Source organism: Chinchilla lanigera, unplaced genomic scaffold, assembly GCF_000276665.1.
Source record: "Chinchilla lanigera isolate Chin_1 unplaced genomic scaffold, ChiLan1.0 scaffold00001, whole genome shotgun sequence".
NCBI lineage: Eukaryota > Metazoa > Chordata > Mammalia > Rodentia > Chinchillidae > Chinchilla > Chinchilla lanigera.
This window is the reverse complement of record NW_004955402.1, coordinates 11,392,564-11,415,197: the sequence shown is the minus strand read 5'-3', so window position 1 is coordinate 11,415,197 and position 22,634 is coordinate 11,392,564. Positions and strand designations below refer to the sequence as shown.

Below are 22,634 nucleotides of genomic sequence, written 5' to 3'. Positions count from 1 at the left end.
CCCGCCGCTTCCTGCGCGCTGGCTCCCGGGCCGCGCCGGGCCGGGCGTCCGTATTTGTAGGTGCACGCGCCCCGCGCTCGCGCTCCGAGCAATAACACAGTATCACGTGTGGGCCGTGAAACCTGGGAGGAAAACAAAGCCGCAGGCGGCGGCCGCGCGGGCAGGGCGGGAGGCGTGGGCCGGAGGAGGAGGAGGAGGAAGAGGAGGAGGAGGAGGAAGCCGAGCCGGGCGCGGCGGGGCTGGCGGCCGGGGTCGCCCTCGCCGCCGGCGGACCGGGTAGGTGGCTCCCGTGGCGCACGGAAGCCCGCTGCGGGAGGCGAGCACGTCACCCGCACGCTGGTTCCGAGAGTTGGGGGGTGCTAGTGGAACCCCTGGAGTCCCGGCGTGGGCCTTGCTCCGCGGAGAGTTAGGGGTCTGCAGGGCAGTTTCGGGGAGACGCAGAGGTGCGGACAGCGAGCGCGTGAACGGCACCCCGCGCTGGCATTGGGCCGACACGTGGGTCCTTCCGCATGTCACCGCGGACACCGCACCTGAAAGCGCCCTGATCACCGAGGTGTGACTCCAGTACAGGCCCAGGGGCGCCCCCCCCCCCAGTCCCCGTCCCCAGACACAGGCACGCGCTGGCGCGTATGGAAGCCCAGGTGTGTGAACACGTTCGTGTGGCCATGCTTGATTTCCACACTCCCATTTCATGGTGCTGGTACTTTTCGTCTCAAAGCAAAGGCCGGCATAAATTACTTCGGCCCGGACATGTGCTTCATCCCTAGGAAGACCGAGGCGGGCCTCTTCCGCCTTGTCACCTTGCCAATTTTTGTGTATTATATATCCCCCCATATACTGGAATCAATATGGACGGTTTCTGTCACTGACTTCACGAACGTGCATTTGGCATCCACCGACTGTTCTAGAAAGATGGGCTCCTGCCCGAGGACTCGATGACCCTTCAAGAGCAGAGGCTCAGAATCTGGGAAGTCACAGCCCCACCCCCACCGAGTGCCCGTCCATCCGGGCTGGGCTGCGGAGCTTCTTACCAAGTGCAGCAAGGAACAGTTGTCACACTGAATTCACTGTGTGACACCTCAGAAACCTCCGCGACACTTTTCTGAAGGAGAAGCAATGTGTTTAAGATCAACGGATTAATTTAATTAAAGGTTTAAATTTAGCTCTGGAGCTAATGGGTAACTTTACATTGAAATTCCACTCCGTTTGGAGTTCAGGAAAGTAAATTAAGTAAAGGAGAGCAAATACACGCTGTCCAGAGAAGCTCGGCCAACCCCAGCAGGAGATAGGGTGGGTTTCAGGTTACATGTGCTCAAGACTAGCGGGTTGCATGGCCCTTTGCAGGAACAATTGCTCGTGTTTTTATTTTTGTGCCGTTTTTTTAGGCCTTTTGAAAAAGGGGCGCCTGGTGTTTATTCCCTCTGCAGCCTTACAGCAGCAGCAGAATCAAAGCTTGGTGACCAACTCCGGGAAATTTCATCAGGATTTTCATTACTTTGTTGATGTACTTTGAAACTTGCAGTTCACTGTCTCACAAGTGACTTAGTTTACCTGACCACTGGTCAGCCTGTGCAGTCAGGCAGTGTTAAACAAAGCCTCCCACTCTGTTCCTCTAAAAGAAAAAGACTTTTATTAGGTAAGTGGTAATGTTAATTACAAAAATGATACATTTGAAGAAAAGCGGACAGAAACAAGAGCATCACAGGCAGCTTCCTATGGAAATGCCTTCACATTTTGATTTCTGTCTTGTGGGTTTGTGTTTATGTTAGTACTAGGGATGGAACCCCAGGCCTTTGCACTAAACTACACCCCCATCCCCTTTTTTATTTCTTATTTTGAGACAGTCTCACTAGGTGGCTAGGTTGCCCAAGGCTGGGCTCGAACTTGCAATCCTCCTGCCTCAGCCTCGGATGTCTTTTTTAAACGAAAGACATTCATGGCATATCATATTTTTAAGGCTTTCTATCCAGATTTTTCCAGTTGGCTTTCTTACATTTGCTGGGTATTAACATTTTTTTCATCAATATCCATTTATTTGCCTACTTGGTATAACTGTGCCTATTTTAAGTGCCAAGTATAGAAACTAATTTCAAACATTTATTGAAGCCTCAAACCAGAATCAATATCTATTAAACTCCATGTTTCTATGATCTTACGGGGGAATCACAAGAAGGAAGATTTATTGTTCACTTACTGTGTACCAGCAAGAGCATTGCTAAGCCTTGTGACCACCGCATGGTGATGATGGCAAGGGCGTTAGCATTAGTATTTCGAGGACAGGGCTCAGAAAATTGGAATAATTTGCCCAGGTCTCCTTCCTCATTGTGGCTGGGCCAGTTTGACTCCAAAACTTAGGCGTGTGCTTGTGCCCCCTGCTGGTGAGGATGTTTTACAGGAAGGGGCAGTGTCCAGCTATCATCCTGCGTTTTCCTTCAGCGTCAACTATGCCGGAAATAAGCTTGGGAGAGAGGATCTTAGCCAGTCCTTTAACTTCTCTGAGCCCATTTACACTGTGGGCTACAGTGAGGCACAGATGGGGCTGCATGAGGAGTATTTTATAAACCTTAAAGTATGTTTTAAGTGTCAGTTATTATGCCATTCTAATCTACTTAATTCCTGAATAATTCTCAATTCATTTATTTTTTACTATTAATTGCTTGATCAAGTATGAGCAACTTCTACATGTACAATGCCATCTCGGTGACAGATAAAAAAGTGTGACTCTGAACGCTTGTGTGCTTGATAGTTAATATAGTGGAAAACACTCAGGACACATTTAAAGAAAAGTACAGTGCTCTCTCTGATTACATGTCAGATAAGCAGCATGTTATACGAATGGGGGGAAGGAGCTCTTAATTGGAGGTGAGCTTGTAGGGGAGGTGTTAGGGCAGAGCCCGGATTTGAGCTGACCTGGGAGGTAGAGGAGGCCACCTGTCTGCAGTACATGATCACGTTCCTTGTGTGGAGTTAGTGTATGCACATAATGCATCTGAATTTTTTTAACCCATTCCTTCTCCTCCCTCCCCTGTCACTCCATCTCTTGGTCCCCCTCCCTTTTGCAAAAGATCTATCTCCCTTTTTCCTAGTATCTGTCTTTTATTTTGCTCTTTATTTGCACTTAAGCTTTCTCATACAAGAGAAACCATGCGATGTTTAACCTTTTGCATCTGTTCTATGTCACTTAACATTATGATCTCAAGGTGCATCCATTCCCCGCCTTCACTTTTATATTGCTCCTTTCAAGTCTGCAGTCTGAAACTTGCTTTCTATGCATGAGCACAAAATGCATATACTGTTTAGATTAACACGTACAGCACTGGGTGTTGATTAAAAATTAAAAGAACCTACAAGTGGTGACTGGCCCTTTAAAAAGTAATAATTTAGCAAATCAAGAAGTCTGTGAATTAACTTAGAGATGTACTGGCCATGATACATAGTACTGGCCATCATACATGATGATGTAGTGGAAATAGGGCTTTAGACCCAGAGCCAGGTCCTAGTGCCAGTTTAGCTCCATAAAAGCACATGACCTTAGAAGGTATCCACTTCCACTTTAGCAAACTATAAGCTTTGTACCTTGACTGTTTCATCTGTAAAGGTAGGCCGAACGATGTTTCACCAGGCCAACTTGTGAGGATTACTGATAATATAATTTATGTAACCCAAAGCACAGTGTCTGGCATTCACTGGGGACCTATTATTAGAGAAATGTGAAATAGAAAAGGTACACATAGGAAATGCCAGGATGTTCAAGGTTCTAGCTTTTGTAGTTTCCCTGGTCCTGCCAGGCAGGCGAGACTGTGAGAAACTCTAGCTGCCAGATCGCTCAGGTTATTGTACTGTGTGTCTCTCCAAGTGCAGGCTGAGTGCAACTGGAACATGCACCGGACCTGCAGACCGGAAACATGAGCATGGGGCCCCAACGAGCCTGCTGCTGCCCTCAGTTTATTAAGTGAGAGCCTCCAGAGCTAGAGATGGGACTGTCCCAGAGGCGACCCTCCATGCCCCACCTCTTCTAGAAGGTGACTTTCCCGAGAGGGGCTTGCGGCTGCCTCTGTTGGCCTGGAGGAAAGGAGAAGGGGAAGAAGGGTCATCGTTTCCCCGTTGTAATCTGGCATGGTTACTTGAGTGAAAAGCTGAGAAAAGCAGGCGACGGGTGTATCTGTTGGACTATATGTACAGCCCATAAAAAAGGTGTTGCTGATTTATTAAGGGGAACAGCTCAGGCTGAGAATAGATTTTGGAGCTTGTCAAACTGGGGAGAAGAACTGGAAGAAGAAACTATTGTCAGTAGCCCTTCCTCACCTCCACAGCCTTGCTAGGAGAGAGAGCGATGGCATGGATGCAGTTAGTATTCAGTTCTCCGATTCATCTCAGTTGTCCCAGGGGACCAGGAGGGACAAGGGCAACGTCCATTCCGCCAGTGCTCTGGGAGAGGCTCCTGCGCAGCATGAGGGTGCAGGCTTGGCTTTGTAGTTCCAGACTACTGGGTCGTGGTTGGACCGTCGCTGCCTTGTGTGGCTACAGTGAGTGTGTGGGAGCAGCGGCTGTCCTCACTCAGAGATCTTCTGGGACAGAGAAGCAGTAATAGCCTTGCTTCATGGCCTGTATGAGAAGTCCCTTCTGACACCCAATACGTAGGGATGACTTTCCTACAACCAGCCAAGCCTCCGACTCTCGGGACATGAGCTGGGAATCCTATAGCTCCATTCAGACACTGTCTACCTGCAAGGGCTCGTTGCCGCAGGATTACCCTCCTCCAGTGTCAGTTGGGACCCCCCGATGACCCACTCTTCTGTCCTTGGCTACAAGCTAGGGCCCACAAGCTTCTCCTTCTGTTCAATAATTTGCTGTGAGGACTCACATAACCCAGGGAAGCAACTTCTTATCAAAGTTTGGCCTTTCTGGTGCGCAGTTCCCATCCTGAAACTATTCAAGAGTTGCCTCCTTAGGACAAAGGATGCCCTTATCACCCAGGAAATCACAAGGCTTTTATAAAGGAACTGTGTGTCAGGAACCGGAGTTAGAGATTAATATTAGAACAGAACATACTCGGAGCACCTGTATCAGTCAGGAAATCACAAGGGTTTTAGGCTCTCTGTCCCAGGAACAAGGGGCAGAGGCCACAGATGTATTTCTGAGTCTGTGACACCACCCATGGTGCTGATAACCCTAGAGGATCCCTGGCATACAACTGGTGGGAAAATGCATTTCGAATGCTTCCCTGAGGGCGTCTCAGAGGTGCAAAAGGTGATTGTTCATTCCCAGAGCTAACTGCAAAATTTAAATGATACTGCCATCAGAAAACCTGTGGCTTGTCTTTTTTGTGTTACCTCTATACTTAAATTGTAGCAAACCCCAGGTTTTATTTTCCTTGAAATTATACTGGGATGCATGAACAAGCAGCTTACAACAAAGAAACCACCTCACCTGTAATTACAGCTCACAAATGCACACCTTCCAGATGGCCCCAGTGCCTGGACCAGGGATGAAGGCCTCCAGGTGCACGGCCGCGCGGGAGGCGTCTGCCTGCGGCTCTGGGGTCCAGCTCGGCAGCATGCTTGCGCGGTGGTGCTTGCGCTCCTTCAGGTCATTTTCACAGCGGAGCGGGTGGACAGGGGGAAGCACCACCACCTGGCCTGCCACTGGGCTGCTCAGTTGAGCTAAGTAACCAGTGGCTCTTGGGGCCTTTGCTGTGGCGAGAGAAGGTGGCTAGCAGCCGTTTGAAGGAAGGAAAAGACAGCACCGTGGTCACTTTTATGTTGTTGGTGAAACCCAGATCGGAACAGCCTCTCTGGGGAGACATTTGGAAATAAAATTAAAATGTCTGTGACCGACAGCATGGGCTGTGGAGTAAGACTGAGCCACACTCCCTTTCTGCCCCTGCGGTGGTTTGCGCATGGCTTGTCCTCGCGGAAACGTGTGTTGGAATTTAATCCCCACTGTGAGGAATTACAAGGGTGGAAACTTAATCTGACTTTGGGGCCCAGAGGGGGGCTTTTGGAAGGTGATTAGGGTTAGATAAGATCATGGGGTGGGTAACTGATTCTGGTGGCTTTATAAGAGGGAGAAGCCGACTGGGGATTTAGCTCAGCGGCACAGCGCCTGCCTGGCAAGCGCAAGGTCGTGAGTTCGGTTCCTGGTCCCGGAAGAAAAACAAAAACAAATATTTTTTTTAAAAAAAGAGGGAGAAGCCGGGCATGGTGGGGTAGTACCTGTAACTCTCACCTGAGGCAGGAGGGTGGCCATTGAGTCAAGGCCAGCTTGGCTACATCGTGTATTCAGTGCCAGCCTGTGCTACATAGTGAGACCCTGTCTCAAAAAATAAAAAAGAAGAGGGAGTGAGACCACAGGGGGCACAGGATACCCCCGTCTCGCCACGCGATACCCTTACCAGCCTCGAGACTGTGGCAGCAAGAAAGCCGCCACCAGGCATCATGGTTGCAGAGTATCAAGCACATTCCTCTGCTTATCCGGGCTTCAGTTTTGTCATCTTTGAAATGGGAATGATATTTCTCCTTAGGAGCATTGTTAGGAGAATTCAGTGCCAGCATGTAAAAAAAATGTTTAGAACATGGTAAGTGGTTACTGTCATAATTCTAAAGAGCTATTGAGAAATAGGGGCAAAGGTTTGTGCACAAAAGTCTTCATTCCAGTGTTGCTTAAAGTAAAGCTTTTTTTTTTTAAAGAAACCCAAAATGTGGACATGGAAAAATAAGTAAATTAGGTTTCACTCAGACAATGGGATATTGTGCTTCCATTGAAAAATCTTTACCAAGCTCTTTTGATAATGTGAAAAAAGTTTTTGAAACAACACTAACCAAACAAAACAGAATAGAAACTAGGTTGATTATAATATCTCAAGTTTGCAAAAAGAAAAAAAAAGAATGGAGCTATTTTCAATACTAATATCTGTCTAAAAAATAGATCAGTATAGATACTGCACAACACTGCATCACTGGCTAATGGGAATATGGTGATTTTCATTTGCTTCTTTTTGCCTAAGTAGAAATAAGTACGTGGTCTTAGGATTTTTTTTTTTTTTTCAAGTAAGAAATGAGTTTGTTGAAAGCCAAATCATAAACGCATGGTCCTGGCCATGTGTATAAGGGATTGAAGGGAAAGTGTGAAGGAACAAGGAGGGTTTTTTCCACTCCTCCTTTATGCATCTGCTTGCTGCACCTTCCCTGAGCGCCTGCTTTACGCCACACTGCCGGACACGAGGGGTAGGGCAGGCGCCAGGCTTTGTAGAGTTAATGTCCTCTTGAGAAAGTGGAAAAGGACTCGGGTACCAGGGTGACCTTTGGCGTGCAAGTCCTGAAAGTGTTGTTTCTCTGCATTCTCGCCACAGCCCCATGTGTAGCCTTGGTCGGATGAGAAAGGTCCAGCTCCGTGAAGCCGAGCTTGGGGCCAGGCTTTGGGTCACACAGGATCACTGGATAGTCACCATCTCTGGTGCCCTCATATGGAGGTGTGTCTCAGGGCCTATGGATGGTGGCTTTTAGGGCTAGAGAGACCCACAGAGAAAGCCTTGCGTGAGCTCTAGCCCTGGTTCACACGTGAGACACGGCATTTGAGGCCACGCAGGGGATGGGGGGCGTTAACATCCGGACTCTGTTACCATAATTCAGGCCCCGGGCAAGAAAAGTTAGGCTTGGCGGTAAGAATGGAAAAGAAGGGTCAAGGGCCGGGGACGTTATGAGGAAAAACGGGCATCCAGATCTCCAACCTGGTGGGCAGGCGTAGTTGCTGCAGGAAGCAGAAGCGCCCTGAGGAAGGGAGAACATACCTGTGGGTAGAACCCTGGCTGAGTTTCAGCCTGCATTCCCCCCGACATCCTCACACTGTGGCTGGATGAAGCAGCCGAGAATCTTCTCCGTAATGCACAATTTCACCTATCCTTAACCAATGGAAGGAGGAGCAGGCTTTGAGTCTGCACTGGCCCAGTCCTCCAGTCTGTTGACACGTGGCTCAATCCATGGGCAGCTGAGGACATCGGTCCCTGGAGCCCAGCCCCCTGGCAATATCTCAAACAGTACCCCCCTTACCACGGTCAACCGCAGTCTGAAAAGACGAGTATCTGCCTTGGAGCTTTTAAGAAAGCACATTCCTGTAACTTGTACTACAGGGTATTGTAATTGTCCTATTGTTAGTAATTGTTGTCTGTCTCTTACTGTGCCTAATTTATAATGAAATGCTATCGTGTGTGTGTGTGTGTGTGTGTGTGTGTGTGTGTGTGTGTGTGTAGACAAAAGCAGTACACAGAGGGTTTGCACAGGCTCCCTGTGGTCAGAGCAGATTTCTGTGCCCCATTTGCCCTCAGACACACGAGTCAGAGGTGACTCGGCACGTGGGCCCCTTTGATGTATTCCCAGGAGTGTTTGGAAAGAAAGCCTTCCAAGGTCAGTCCCACCTGAGCCCTTTCCTAGCTCCCCACCCCGCCCCTTCGATTGCAGGTGATGGACCTAAGCCAAAGCTTAGGGAGAACTGATTCTGAGGAGCGGGAGGCCTCAAGGAGCCACAGACATGAACACCTCATGACTCCTTTCCTTGCCCCCAACTTTCTCTGGGTGCCTAACTCGGTCTCCAGTGTCTCTGCAGAGTAGGATGCTCTGCTTCTCTGGTCCCTGGGGCTAGAAGTGTGGCTCCTGGCAGACTGGCACCATGATAATTTCAGATTGGCACTGTTATAATTTACAGAGACCGTCCCGCTAAGCCCCCGCATTGGTAGATACTGAAGGAAGCCTTGGCAGAGCTTTTGTGAACAGGCCCTGGACTGGACAGCTGCCCACAAAGTCGTGCTCTCAGGGAAGCAGAAGGCTGGCTTGGGAGTGGGCAGGTCTCAGAGAAGGAGACAGGGAGCAGGACACCACCAAGACTGTGGCCGCTCTCTTGAGTACTCCAGGTAGTTCCTCACTTGCAAAGTGGAGGCACCATCTGCTTCGCAAACAGTGACTGGGAAGATTAAAGAAGATGAGAAAGTGTCAGTAATCCTCAGACTTCCGTCCATGGTCCCCAAGGACAGAGCAGAAAACGCTCTTAGCCTATAGGGTCTCTCCCAGAAGCCTGAGGCAGGACATTTTTGGGTCTTCTTTTTAGTTTACAAATGAATGGGCTTTGGGAATTTGCCATAGGATGAACTGTCATCTCCATGTAGGGCAGAAACGGTCGATTCTTCACTCAAAGGTGTTGGGACAACTGGGTTGCCGTCTGAGGGGAAGGGAACCTCTAAGAGTTAACACCAAAGGAAATGCCCAATGGCAAAAAGACATAACTGCAAAAAACAAGACCATGAAAGCACATTGGGAAACTGCTACAGAAAAGACCTTCACAAAAGAATTCTGTGAAGGTTTGTTCTGTTCAACCCTTGAACGCCAGGACCTGAAAGAGTCAGAGCTTAGTAAACTTTTGATGGGATGAATTAATAAGAGAATATTTTTAATCACTTCAGGTAGAGAAGCAGCCTTTCTAAGGATGGCAGAAAACTATAAAGAGGCCAAAAAATAAGGTTCAGATACAAAAAAAAATGGAAACAACTGTATGAGGTGGGAGGCAAAATCAAAAGGTGAGCATACTGGAGGGAAATAGTTGTCATTAATATTACAAACTGCACCTTTGTGTGTGTGTGTGTGTGTGTGTGTGTGTGTGTGTGTGTGTGTGTGTGCTGAGGATCTCACTCAGGCCTCAAGCATGTTTGGCAAACACTCTACCACTGAGCTACCTCGCGGTTGCCCTTTCTTTAATATTTAAAGAAAGAAATATTGATATTGATAAGAAAGAAGCCAACAGCACAATATAAAAATGGGCAAATGATATGAATAAACAGTTCCCAGAATAAGAAATGGAAAGGACTCTGCAACAGAAAGAGAGATACTCTGCTACATCCAGTGTAGCTCTTGAAATTCCTAGGGGGATGAGCCATGCGTGGTGTTGCACGCCTATAATCCCAGCACTCGGGAGGCTGAGGCAGGAGGATCGTCACGAGTTTGAGACCAGCCTGGGCTACAAAGTGAGTTCAAGACCAGCCTGAACTGCATAGTGAGACCCTGTCTCAAAAAGACAGAAAAAAAAAATTCCCCAGGGGGAAGACTGGAGAGGAGGAGGAGGAGGAGGAAGAGATGAAGACAAGAGTCAGAATGCAGAAAGCTGAGGTCAGGTGGAGCCCTCTCTCCTGATGGAAAAAAGGAACTGTCCAACAACTACAGTGCATTTATTTATACAATCAGGAAGAGGCTGATAACAGAAACTCTGTCCTAATGGGAGAAAGGACCTGCCCGAAAACTTGTTTGTTGGGCTCACCTCACATGCTCCATGTGAGGGCTGGCCCCGCTTTAGCCCTGCATGTGTGATGGAGCTCAGCCGCTCCCCACAATATTTAACCTTTCTCATCATACAGGAAAAGCAAGTACAGTCTTAGGAGAAACAACTCATATATCAGCGTGGCAGAAGTCCGGAAGTGTGGGAACACACTTCTGTCGATTGCATGTTGCCTGAGAGGTGAGGAAACACACTGAGGGTGTGCAGACTGAAAGAGATGGGATAACTCACCTGAATGTCTTGTGGAAAGATCTCCAAGATGTGCTGTCTGCAAACAGCAAGCTGCAGAGTAGTGTATATTTTATGCTACTAAGGCTGCAATGTATTATGCTAGCACTTGAATTTTTAACCAACCTTGCACACATGGGTGTTTACTTATTTATTATGGATAGAGTGACTCTTTCAGGAGTCCTGAGACGTGGAAGGCAGTGGCTTTGCTGATGACAAATAGCCAGCTGTGGTACACGCGGCATAAGTTCACCACCACGGGGTTACCTCCTAGGAGAGGTGTTGGAGACTAAATGTATGAATTTCCATTCTCAATTCTTTTATGTACCTTTTGAATTTTGGACCATGGCTACTACCTCTTCAAATAATAAATGAAGAAAAACAAAGTGTGTTCATTTAGCATTCTGCCCCATAATATACCCACAATTGATTTGATGTGAAAATAACGCTTCAAACTACTTACCATTTACACCAATTAAATTTCCTGAAATTAACATTCTAGAAGGGCCGCCACATTCGTCTTGGGACTTTGTCTCCCAGCCATCCCAGCAAGGGTGCCCTTTCTGGAGAGAACAGAACCGTGCAGAGTGTTTGGCACATCAAGTAGCTGTTCCACAAATGTGCGTTCTTGTGCTCCGTGAGAAAGGAGCAGTTCCCAGGAGAGGAGTTGGAGGGACCCCGAGCCCTTGGCAAGGTCAGGAGGCTGAGGAGTGCCGATGCCCCAGGCAAGGCCTTGAAAGCATCATTCCATGAAGCCCAAGGTCACACGGGGCCCTCACCCTCCAGCAAACTCCGCGGCTGTCGGGACCTGCTCTACTCCCCTCCCAGGTTTCACCTGCCTGGACAGCTCTGCGAAATCGCCTCCAGCTCTGTGTCTCAGTGCATTGCACTGCCTGACTGTCCTTCTCCGCTGTTAAATCACAGTTTAAACACTCTCTTCCCAGTAAAGCCTCCAAGAGTCCAGGGCCAGAACCACCCCACGCTGTGCACAGCCTTCCCAGTCTGGGAAGGCTGGCAGTGCTGAGGTCCCGGGGCTCAGGGCTTCACTTTAGTGACAACCCCACTTGAATGGAGTTCAGGACACAGGACCAGCTTTTCTATGGGTAAGGGACTGCCTCACACACTGTAGGACAGTGAGTGTCTGGCCTCACAGGCTAAATATCAGTTATGACAGCCCACATGCTCCTCACGTGCCTGCAAATCCCACTATGAGTGGCACCCTTTGGACCTGGAACACCCTTTGTCCTAACCCTCCTGGGGACCTGGCAGATCCGACTTCAGCCTCACGGTGGGCTGTGGTCTGGGTGTGGAACCCAAGAGTTCATTCGGGACAGTTTTCTGTTTTGTGTAGGTGTTGGGGTTGAACCCAGGGCCTCACGTACACTGAGCAGGAGCACTACTGCTGAGCTGCATCCCAGCCTGAGACCGAGCGATGCTGACCTGCAGGAGCCGGTGCCTGAGCACAGCACCGGGAGTCCTCCTCCCAGAGGCCAGCGAGGGACTGGGGAGCCCCCTTGGCCGTCCTGCATGAGGTCTGTGGCCCGCGAGGCAGTGTGTGCTGATGGGGTACAGTGTTCCACTGACGGGCGGGCAGCAGTCACAGCTGTGGACCCTCCTCTAAGAGCACCCCCTGCAAGGCTATGGAGGCTCAGGGGTGAAGACTTCACCGCACAGGGGTTCTCCGCAAAAGCTGGACTCAAATGTCCACCCGTGGATGAGCGGAGAAACAAGACCTGGTGCATACATGCATTGAAATACAGATATTCTTCGTTTAACGACCTACTTGTTTAACAAATGTTCGGACTTAAGTGAGGCGTGCTGTTCAGACTTGGGACCATCTTTTATTGGTACAGTCCTGTGCATCTTGTTTACGGAACCTCAGTGTCCTTTTTTGTACAGTCCACCTTGTTTACACAGTAACTTTTGCTGATTGTACTGTGCAGTACAGTAGTTTTATGTTCTGTTGTACATTACAGTACTGCATGTAAGAGTTATGAAATAACAGCAAAGCCATGAAGTTGGGGTTTCCGTTGACCATTTCTTTGTTCTGAATATTGTAATGTATATACTATATACACTTCCTCATTTAGTGACCAATTCATTTAACAGCTTGGTTGCGGGACCATAACTTAGTCGGTAAACAAGGAGATCTGTATAAGTCGGACTTCCAAAGGAAGGGAATTCTGATGCATGCTGCAAGATGCATGGGCTTGGATTGCACCATGTGGAATAAGCCAGTCACAAAAGCACAGATGATACACGATTCCACCTGTGTGAGGTACCTCCAGTTGTCACGCTGCCAGTGGCAGAAAGGAAAAGAATAGCTGCCAGGGGCTGGGGGGAGGGGTGGGAGTTAGGGTGTGATGGGCACAGAGTTTCAGTTTCGCAAGATGGAAAGGGTCCTGTGGATAGGAGGTACTGAGCACTGTACGATAATGTGGCTGTATACAGTGTCCCTGAACTTTACACATGAAGTGGGGAAGATCATCACGTTTATGTTGTATGGATTGTACAGTAATTTTAAGGCCATGATAGAAAGGCTAAGAATCAAGTTCCAGCTCTGCTGTTTGCTGGGGTAGTGGGTCTCCGCCAGGTTAACTTATCTGAGTCCGTTTCCCCATCTGTGAAAGGGCAATGACTGTACTCTCCTGGTGGTGGCGTTCCTGACTTCACTGGAGATCTGTGCTTAAACCTCAGGCACGACCCCTGTGTGGACATGGTCAGAACTCGGGAGCTTGGTTGATGGTGCTTGCAAACTTCATATACCTGCTGCTCAGGGAAACAGTCTTGCTCTCAGACTCTCCCGCGGAGGGGTCTGGAGCACCTGGTTTACGTACAGGGCTGCACTGACCAAGAACAACTTGCTGTCTGCAGTCTGCACAGCCCACCCCAAAGTGAGACGGTCTTGAAAGTCCTTGGTGAACTTCACCCCTCTCCCTGAACCCCGGAGCTGCAGTCTCTTTAACTTAAAACCTCCACCACTCCTACGCAGGCTCAGCGAGAGTTGATCAATGTTGAGGGCAATAACAGTTCATTTTCTTTTGTTTGGTTTAAACAATAATTTGATTGGAAAATGCTTCCTGGCGCAGCCATTAAGGACTGGCTGGAAGTAAAGCCAAGGGCACTTAACCCAGCTAGTCATTAACTACCAGGAAATGCTAGACCTGGAGCGAATTCATTGCTGGTACAAACTCTGAAATTGGTGGGAAGAAAAAGCGAAAAAAGGAAGAAAACTGAAGCAATTTCTTTTTAAACAATGAAAAGCTTAAAAATGGAGCGGTGTGTTGCCATAGACACGATTTCTGGCTCCAGGCAGCTCTGGGCGTCCTCAGCGCTTGTCCTGGGAGACGCAACCATTGGACATGGTTTTCAGCAAGGGCAGTTGTGCCTCCCAAGTACCTATAATGAATATCTGCAGCTCCAGGCTCCCCCAGAAGTCCTTAAGCCTTCAGTTGTCACTGTAATTTCCTTAGGAAGTGTTTCTAATTACACAGTTCTAGATGCCCGCTCCAGGTCAAGTCTTCTTGTATACAACACACGAATTGCATAAAACCACAAAACAGCCCGCAGCCCGCAGCCTCCGGAGCGGTCCAAATTGCCATGTCCTTGTTTTTAACTCAGTAGTTAGGCATTAGTGGGTGTCACAGGGCATCATTTGCATGAGCACAAACAACATCAAAGGAACAGCACGTATCTCGTTCTTTATGACGCTCTGTAGAGGTCACAACCCATTTCAGCAAGACCATTTTATGCTAATAGAAATTCCAACTCTAATACATGGGCTGTTTATTTCAACTGAGTTAGTAGGGGCTTTGTAAGGCGGGACTTAATTGTTTTGTTTTATTACCTGGGACCTGCCGTTTAGTAAACCTGCGGCAGTTTAGTTTCCTGGAGGTGGAAACATTGTTACCTTTGACTCTTGGTTTAGCAAAGCTCCAAGGCTGAGGAGCAACATTTACCATCTAGTGGGGAAATTCTGTACTCTAGTTGGCGATATATATAGATGCTACTGTTAGATGTTAAGTTTTCTTTAGAGCTTGGGAAACTATGATTTTTTTTCCTCAAAGGGGCAAAATTGGTGTTCTAGAATGGGTTTGGCAACCCCCGCCCCCACGCACACAGCTTGTGTTTTAGAAGCCTACCCATCTGCAGGATGGACAGGCACTGAGGATCTGACCGAGCCCCAGTCAGGGGGCCGGAGGTGGCCCCAGCGTGCAGCTGATGCGTGGTCAGTCTGGTCTTGAGGAGATTATGCTAAGTGCGATGAGCCAGTCACCAAAAGACGTACAGTAGGAATGCACTGGTGCGGGGTGCTTTAGAGTCGTAAAAATCAAAGAAACAGAGAGTGGAATGGTGGATGCCAGGGGCTGGGAGGAGAAGGGAATGGGGACAGAGAGTCCAGTGGGCGCAGTTTCCACTTTATAGGACGGCACGAGTTACAGAGATGGGCGGTGGTGGTGGTTGTACAACGCTGCGGATGTATTGAATTCCACTGGATTCCACACATAAAATGATTAAGGTGGTAGGGTTTACGTCGTATGTATTTTACTACAGTAAATGAATAACCAGGAAGGGGAAAAGAGGAACCTACCCCGATCCTAGTTCCTAAGGAACTTCAGCAGGATGTGGCAGCTACCGCAAGAGATGGCATTTGTGCCAGGCGTCCTTCGGCCTGCTGGCCCCTCCTGTTCCGCTTCTCCAGGACGAGTCCAGGACTTCTCTGTCTACACTCCTACACTACTACTATGGTACACTGTATTTCACCCCATGAGAAGGCTCTACATGCAGTTGGTGGCAGATACTATTGTCCAGAGGTGACCAAAACCGTGTCTCCCGTCCCATGTGCTCCTCTCTAGTGTGACCTGCACTCCCCTGCCCTCAGGTGAAGGCACTGGCTGTAGTTTGGATCTGGGGTGTCCCCAACGGTCCAGATGTTAAAGCCTGATCCTCAGCTTTGTGCTTTGGAAGTGGTGGAAAACTTTAAGGGGGAGGCCTCCCAGGAGGTCATTATTGCCCTTGAAGGGGCTTGTGGGACCCTGGTATCTTCCTTTTCCTCTTTTGCCTTCCACTCTGTGTGTGAGCAGTTTTGCCGTGCACCACTGCCTTAATGAGCTGTCTTGCCACAGGCCCAAAAGCAATGAGGCAAAGCAGCCACGCACTGAACCCTCCCAAACTGTGAATAATCCTTTCTCTCTAAAAGATAAACCCTTTCTCTCCAAAAGCTGATTAGCTCTAGTATTTGTTATAACCATGGAAAGCTGACAACCACAGGGTCTGTGTCCACCAACCCCCCACCCCAGCCTGTCTTGCATTTAGGTAGACGCTTGACACACAGTAGCCAACAGAGTGATGTAGCCGTGGTGGTGCATGCCTTAACCCCAGCACTCTGGGAGGCTGAGAGAGGAGGATTACAAATTCAAACCCAGCCAGGGAACTTAGCAACTTAGCAGGACCCTGAATTAAAATAAAAAAGACTAGGCGTTAGCTCAGTGAGAAGAGCCTGAGTTCAATTTCCAGTACCTCAAATAATATAATAAGAATAAGAATAATAAATTTAAAATAGAGTCTATTGAAGTATAAATTTTTCAAATGACAGGTTTTTAAATTCATGTTGATTCTGTCCTTCTTGCCCTGGTCTTCTCATTCATTATTCATATGCATCAATTATTTAAGACATGCTGGTGGAATTCATCAAGAAGTAGTTTTGTACCAGTATTTATCTCATCAGTAGCAATAGTCCTGGAACATAGTATGTACTCAATTAAAGTGTGTTTTTAATGAGCAGTTTACAATCTAACAAATACAGGACACTTACAGAAAAGTAAGTGTAGGAGTTGGTCCTTGCAATCAGGTGCTATTTAATCTTGTGAAACACTGGAAGAGCTACCGCAAGCCATGAGTATGATTTACTGATGATGGTCTACAGGCAAGAGTCAGAAAACATCAAGGAGAAAGTTGCTCCCATTGCATAAAAATGAAAAACTCTGCAAATGAAAAAACACTGTAAATAAAATGAAGGCTAACAGCAAGCCAGGAAAGATTAAAAAGTACATTAACAAAGGGTTAAATCTGAAGAGATCTTGTAGCTTGGTACAAGAAAGACAAACATGCATGCCCAAAAGTGGGGGGAGGGTAGTCAAAAGAAAAAGAAAAATATAAGTGGTGATAAACACGTGAAAAAAATCTCTCAATTCCATTAACAATCACAGAAGCTCACGTGCAAACCACAGTGAAATAACTTTTACTTCAGTGCTAGCTATGGAACCCAACATTTTTCTCCTATCAAGTTGGCAAACAGTGTTTTTAAGATAATAGCAATGTTTTCAAAACTGGGGAGACTGAACATTGATGTTTACAATTGCACATCAAAAACCTTTCAAGTTAGGGCATGCTCTGTGACCTGCCATTTCAACATTTCCAGATTTATGCCAATGAATTTATTGCTGATGGCTGCTGAGATTTGCTCACAAAGGCTCCTGTGAACTATTGTTTTTTGTAGCAGAAATTTGGGATTTTTTTTTCCGGTACCAGGAATTGAACTCACGACCTTGCGCTTGCCAGGCAGGTGCTGTGCCGCTGAGCTAAATCCCCAGCCCCAGAAAATTGGGATTAATAGGTAGTCACTGGGACTTGGTTAAATAATTCATAGCACCACTCTGTAATACAGTAGTATACAATTACTTCAAATCCTGATATAGACCATTGTGGTGGCACATGCCTGTAATCCCAGCACTCAGGAGGCTTAGGCAGGAAGATTGATTTAAATTCAAGGCCAGCCTGGGTACAAAGTGAGTTCAAGGCCAGCCTAAACTGCATAGTGAAACCCTGTCTCAAAAAGACAAATCCTGATATAGAATAATATTTTTTTTTGAAGTGTAGGAAGTATTTATTGAGAGAAAGCAAAGCTTCTGTCTAAGAGAGACAGAAGGGGTCCTGAGCTGGTGGCCTAGAATAATACTTAATGTACTGGGAACATAGTCACATTCTGTGGTTAATTTTAAAAGACTGGTCTACCAAGCAAATGTATGGCATTTTATTCTTACTATACACACACACACACACATATATATTCCATAAGCATAAATGTACATCTAAGAAGCCCAAAATGATTTACACTAAAATTTTATAATTCTGGGTGATTTTATTCTTCCTATCTCTCTTCTATATTTTTAAATGTTCTACACTAGCTTTATTACTTTTTCTATTTAAGAAAAAAAATATATGTATCACGATCCCTTTTCAGTAGTGTGGGAATCACCCCTTAGATAGAGACAGGAATGCCAGTGTGGTTGTTCCCTTTGAAAACATCCCTAAGCCCCACGGCACACATTTCCAACAGCCCATGCTCTCGTGAGAATGCATGCAATGAGTGGGAAGAATTTCAGTAAATGTTTGTTCTTGCCGCTGGTCCCTGCAGTAAATCTTTATGACTGTGGGACTAGGTGCTCCGTGTTCCCTAGGGCCACAGAATATAGGTCAGGTCTGCTATTCTGTCCACATGTGTGGAAAGACCTGGGCGTGAAGGACTTTGTTACTCTAAATGCTGCTCCGGCTGGGCGTGGTGCCGCACACCTGCAATCTCATCATTCTGGGAGCCTCAGGCAGGAGGATCACAAGTTCAAGCCCAACCTGGGCAACTTAGTGAACTTAGCAAGACCTTATCTCCAAGTTTAGAAACAAATTTTAAAAAAGGGGCTGGGGGTGTAGCTCAGTGCAAAGACCTTGGGTTCAATCTCTAGCACCACAAAAATAAGTATTTAAATAAATAAATAAATGCCATTCCAACCCCATCAGGGCCCTGCTGCTCCACAGGCAAATGCTCCAATGGATTTAATTTATTTTCATCCCACACAAACACGAGGGTGAAACAGTTAGTTCCGGGCACCACGGCGGTGAGCGAACGACGGTGTCCTGCCGGGCCTGCAAACGTGACGGGGTGAGAAGTTGGGTCATGAGAGGCAAAGTTTACTTCTTTCTCCTTTATTTAGCTTTGTGTTTTATGAGGACACAGAAAAATCATGCAATGAAAGCTGATAGGACTAGTTTCCAAAACAGAAATAAAATGAAATAAAGCAATGCTTCAATCTTCATGAATTCCTCTAGCTTTATTTCTAAATATAAGTCCTATATAAAAGTACTTCACTGCACTTGGGGGAATCACTAAAAGAAACGAAATCTTATAGGACAAAAAAAGGGAAAAGTTTTGAAAATTATCTGTTCAGATAATTGCATGAGCCATTAAAGCTTGTCAGCTCACAGTGGCAGAATATTACCTGTCCTCAGGTAGAAACAATGATATTTCCTTCAACTCTATTCGTTTATCCCCGTTTTATTATTTGCTGCTGATGAAAGATCAGGAAGTGTTGGAAGTGTTTTTAAGTGCACAATGTTTCAGCTGACTTTTTATGAGGTTTCCTTTGGATTCAAGAGACTTCCAGAAACATAAGTGGAGTTTCTCGGAAGCTTGCGCCTGTTACCCTGGGATTTTCCAGAGAAGGGTCACCTGCCCGTCACACCTCTGGGCGCCCATGACCCTGGACAATAAAATCAAAAGAGTGGGTAATTCTCTGTCAGCCTTCAGGCTGGAAACCTGGGAACAGCTCAGAAAACAATGAATTCATTGACATATAAGGACACCGCTCCTGTGGCAGCAGTCACCGCTGGGAGTGTGGGGTCCCAAAGGTGTTTATAGCTGGGAGTTAGGATGGAGCACAGAAAAGGAACCTAACAGGCTTCCAGGTACTTCCCTTATTTCACTCTTAAGCTGATAAAAGAAAATAGTTCTAAATAATCTATGTGATAAAATAATTTGATTATTTAATGGAAGTATCTAGCGATGCTAAAGGGAAGTACAATAATACCCACAAAGGCCCCCAGCGCTCCTTCTTTCTGATAGATCCCGTGCCCGCAGCTGTTCCCGGAACTGCTCCTCCTCACCCCGCCACTCTCTGATTTCCCGGGCCCTTTTGGCTTTTGTCTTTCTCCTTCTTCTCATCCTTTCCCAGTGTAGTTCTCTTTCCTTCTCCAGTAACTGTCTGCTCTTCCCACTGTAGGTCAAATGACGCCAACCTCACCCGAACCCCACACAAGAAGCGCAGACTCTACCAGGAGGGCAGAATGCTCCATCTTAGGTGTGAACTCTGAAGGTTGCTCACATAAGTCGCCTGACAAAGGAGAAATCTGACAGTTAAGGTAAACAGCTTGCCCAAAGCCCCACAGTCTGGAAGTGGCAGAACCAGTCTCCAAACTTCCTGATTCCTAACCTTGGGCTGTTTCCTCAGTGCAGGGGGGAGGGGAGCAGTGGGTGAATGAGAGAATTAAACCCTGTTTACCAACCACCACATCTTCTCAGATTTGAGGGTGGACTGGCTTCTTGCCTGAGACAGGAAATAGTTCTTCTCCCAGGAAGCCCCCTGTAGCGTGGATGACAAGAGAATTATCCAGCAGCATGCAGTAGCAAAAGCGTTCCGTTCCCAGAGGCCTGTGCGGCACAACATGGCTGCCCATTCCCGTTGCCTTCCTGTGTGAGGGGTGCCTGGCATCATATAAGGCACTTGGGCCTTGCCTCCACAGTTCCTTTATTGCTCAGAGTGTTCCGGGAGGGGGGAAGTAACAAGAACTGTGACATCTACTTGGGAGAGTCTCCCATCCCTGGCAAGGTTCAAGGCCCACATCCCTTCCAGTGTCCTTGGCTTCTGGTTCCCCCCAGTACTTCTCACTGACACTTCGGATGGGGACTCATCCCCCAAGCTTAAAACTCATGCTGCTACAGCATTGTAAGAATCAACAACTCTGGTAGCTGGAAGTATTTCAAAGACTCTGAAAAAAGCCTATCCCAAAATATATGTGTAAATTCATGACCATCTTCTCTACAAGTTACTGTTACATAAAACACAACCACTTTTAGGTGAATCTATGAGGCATTCTGGTGAGCGAGGGAGACAAGCACAGAGCAGCGGGGCCTTTGAGGTTTCTGCAGAAACAGTTCTGGGGGAGGAGTGTCTTCTCCCCACCACCCTCTCCATCCAGGTCTCCTTGATTCTGTAGGGCTTCCAGAGTTGGGCATCCGCTTACCATGGCTGAAAGTCCACAGCAGCTTCCCAGCCTGCCCCCTGGGGCCTGGTGGCCAACATGAAGATGAACAGCAGCAAGAGGAAGGAAGTCTTGCAGCTGTGGGCCGAGGGAGGTGATTCAGGCTTATTCACATCCGTGAATAAGCCTGAACCTCCTCAGTCATGTTCAGGGCTCATGTCTGAGCGCTGTTATCACTGTGATCAATCAGCAGACAACTATTTAGCCAAAGCAAGAGCGGAAGGTAAAGCTGAAGGAAATTTCTGGAACACAGTGCTACTACAAAAACAAAAATCATTTGTCAGGCAGTGGATGCAGCTCAGCGGAGAATACTTATGAGCGTGCTCGAGGCCCTGGGTTCAATCCCCAGCTCCGCAAAGAAAAAAAAAAAAATGTAACCGTGAAGGCCGTCATCCGCCAGTGCGCTTCTCAGATAGGATGAAGAGCACCAGAGCAAAAAGGAGGGAGTGTGAGTCTGTTCCCTCGTATTCTGAATCAATACAACGACACACTTTGCTCTCAGAGTTGTGTCTTGAGGGCTGAGAATGCAGGAGCCCTGGGCATGAGAATGGGGGGCTGGGTACCAAACAGGCTTCCGCTGTCTCTACTCTTTCTCCTGCTGTCCAGCAGATTAAGGAAAATGGTTTTAAACAGCCTATTTGATAAAACTGTTTGTTTACTTGAGGTTTTATTTTGTTTTGTTGCTGAGTTCCGTGAGAGCTAAGAGATCCTTGGTAGTGCAGGGCATCCTGGGAGTCTTATGCCAGGCTCCATGAACAGTGGGAAAGGCCTGGCAGGCTGGGACCCAGAGGCGACCTGCTGGCTGGGTTGGTTAGTGCTGCTCATAAACAGCTGGACCACAGATACTACCCTTCAGGAGTATTTTCCCAGCCTGTCCACAGGACCTGTCCCCCAGCTCAAAGACCTGTTTTCCATAGGCATGGCATGAGATACACCAGGCGGAGCTGATGCCACAATCAACTACCATGTATGTCCCGTGTTATTCAAAGCTATTTGTATGTTTTTACTGTAATTTATGTTTCTTAGGATCAAAGCGTGGAAAACATATTCTCTAAACATAGTTGAAGAATTTTCAGAAGCCAAAATAAGATTTCAAAAAGAAGCACATTTGCTTTAAATGAGTGAAACTCCATGTGCTTGGGGCTTGAACTGAACTTCATAATTCATCCTTAACACGTCTTTGATCTGCCCAAAGCATAACGATCAATGCACAGACATGTGAGTGACCACTTGAAAGAACCGTTGATGTGGAAGACACCATCCTAGATTCATTACCTCATTTCCTACTAGAACTCTGCGGGAAAAACATTCTTTCTGCTTTACTGCCCAGAGATCCCTTCATCAATTTATGTTGGTATTAGCAATTGAGTGAATTAAAATGCAGGGCAGAACATGATTGAAACATCAAACTAAAGAGCTGAGAACATACAGTCTTGCTAAAACCTCAATAATCAATACCCTAGCATGGTATGTCAAAACTGGCCTTCCTAGGAACTATCTAGAAAACTCCGTCTTCATAGAATCTCTGCAGTACCCCTCAACTTGTTTTGTACAGAATAAACGGAACTTAAACATCAACTGCTTTGTATCTCCAGTTGCTTTTCCCAAGGAAAACATTGTTGTTATCAAGTGTCTGTGTGTTGTGAAATTTTTACAGCTTATCAGTTCTTCATTAAGAAAAATGTGTGCCAGCAAGCTCAGCAATAACAGCCCCAGACACACACACACACCATGCACAACACACACACAAACACACACACAAGCACATCCTTCAAAATTTGAGAACATTCATGCCTGTACCAACATGACCCCAGATAAGCACAACCCAAGAATCCAAATATGGTGTTGGCAAAGCCAGTCGATGAAGAAAAAAACACAATGTTCTGCTTGCTCTTTCCTGACCCACCTGCATGGTATTTTAATGTATTTTTAATACACAGTCAGCTATCGTTTTAATTTGTCTAGTTGTGTTCAGGAGAACACATGGTTTCTAATTT

At 47.0% G+C, this 22,634-nt stretch overlaps 1 long non-coding RNA gene across 2 annotated transcripts; it reads left to right on the top strand.

The window, feature by feature from the left end:
- Nucleotides 1-77: 77 nt before the first annotated feature.
- Nucleotides 78-22,215, top strand: LOC106146557. Of its 2 annotated transcripts, none has more exons than XR_001231052.1 (3): nucleotides 78-276; nucleotides 19,599-19,737; nucleotides 20,593-22,215. It is a non-coding gene; the product is annotated as an uncharacterized LOC106146557 (long non-coding RNA). The 2 variants fall into 2 exon arrangements; XR_001231054.1 differs by lacking the exon at nucleotides 78-276 and adding an exon at nucleotides 15,280-15,359.
- Nucleotides 22,216-22,634: the final 419 nt, after the last annotated feature.